At 38.2% G+C, this 1,865-nt stretch overlaps 1 protein-coding gene across 2 annotated transcripts in view; it reads right to left on the reverse strand.

The window, feature by feature from the left end:
• LOC137641609 (extracellular serine/threonine protein CG31145-like) overlaps positions 1-1,333 on the reverse strand; it is a 745,874-nt gene extending 744,541 nt beyond the window's left edge. For both annotated transcript variants that reach the window (XM_068374331.1, XM_068374333.1), the window contains exon 1: positions 1,078-1,333. The gene's annotated coding sequence lies outside the window, so the exon portion shown is untranslated. The remainder of the gene's footprint in view (positions 1-1,077) is intronic.
• Positions 1,334-1,865: the final 532 nt, after the last annotated feature.

Here is a 1,865-nt window from a genome sequence, read left to right on the forward strand (position 1 = left end):
TGCATTCCTTTCCTAAAACGTGTTTTGGCCTGTAAATACTATCATTGTTACCAAGATTATCATTATCATTACTATCATTTTATCGTCAGTCCATACACCAAAGGCTCAACATATTAACTACAGGTGCATAAACTTGAAAGCTGATGTTAATTTCAGGATTCGTTGGCTTAGAAAGACTAAATACAACCATCCTTTACATTCAGATCTCCCTGGACAATTCTACCCTGTTCGTAATACTAGGCAGGCAGTTAATTCTAATAGGCAGGCCTTCTCCATCATGAGCTCAATACTACACAGTATTCTAAAAGATTTATTCCAGCTGTGACCAAGTTGTGGAATGATCTTCCTAATTGGGGAGTTGAATCAGTAGAACTTCATAAGTTCAAAGTTGCAGCAAATATTTTTATGTTGACCAGGCTGACATGAGTCTTTTTATAGTTTACATATGACATATGTTTTGACGTTGTTACTGTTTTTAGAATGGTTTATTGTTAATTTGTTCTCAGCATTTATTTATTTCCTTTCCTCACTGGGCCATCTTTTCCTTATTGGAGCCCTTGGGCTTATAGCATCTTGCTTTTCCAACTAGGGTTGTAGCTTGGCTAATAATAATAATATTCTATTATTAGCTTCAAAAATATCTAGACCTATGAGCTGGTATTAAATTCTGGAGGGCAAGGAAGGTAATATCTGTCACGTCACGCCGTGAAGGTCATGGCAAGAAAATAGTCATAGGACCAGATTAGAAAGTGAAATCACACAATATTGAAAATACAGAACACAATGATAAAACAATAAGTTTTGCATATTTAGAACAACAAAAAGCGACACTAGGAGAACAAACGAAACTAGGACAAGCAAAGCTACACTTAAGCGAGGCGACGTTGTTGCGAAACTGACAAACGTGTTTAAATACCCTTAAGCCAATCTAAAAGGCAAAGCCACTTGTGGTAGCATCATCTCTCTTCTCCAGACACGAGCTACGAACACAAAGCAGATGAATGTAGGCGATCATATCTGTCACGAAAGATGCAAGAGAAATAGAGAAAAGAGAAGGACATCAGTTGTTAAACTTACCCAGAGTTTCTTCTTCGCTTTATCTGTGGGAGTAACCAAACAAGTTTTCATCTGAGGATTGTATAAAAAAAAATTCTCGGCAGCAAACATCCACTAGAATTGCTTTTAACACGGGATTCAACAATAGTTGTGCAATACAGTGAAAGGATTTAACAGTTTGTTACTCTACATCGAAAAAGCAACCGAATCACGGGTTACCAACGTGAAGAAACGGATCACGAAAGAGAGCGCGAACTCTTACCTCGTCCACTGTCTACATCACACTGAACATGTGCACGTTTTCCTCGAGGCACTGAGACCTCGCTATACCACACAACCTGAGGTGCCAGCTAATGTTTTTGTAATTTATACAGCCGTGATTTTTTTCTCATGACAGATCCATGGTACTCTGTATTTTCTCTCTTGTGTGTTTAACGTTGATGGGGGCTTCTTTAAAGAACTACCCAATTATTCTTCCCAGGGAAAATTTGTTCCATATGCGAATGAATTACAGATCATATTGGCCCACCACTTCCATCACCCATTACACACAATCATTCAAATACATCCAAATAACACCACATTACCAATTCCCAACCCCATTCAAATTCCACTTCATTACCATTAACATACATTCCACCACATATCATCCCCCAACACAACATTACCCACATCAATCCATAATTCACCCCCCATTTACAATTCAAATTACCATTTACATCCCCCCCATCCAACATTACATCACCATCAATACAACATCATATTCCATTCATTACATTCACTCCCATTCCATTCGCATTCCCATTCGC

The sequence above is a fragment of the Palaemon carinicauda genome, chromosome 5 (assembly GCF_036898095.1).
Source record: "Palaemon carinicauda isolate YSFRI2023 chromosome 5, ASM3689809v2, whole genome shotgun sequence".
Lineage (NCBI taxonomy): Eukaryota > Metazoa > Arthropoda > Malacostraca > Decapoda > Palaemonidae > Palaemon > Palaemon carinicauda.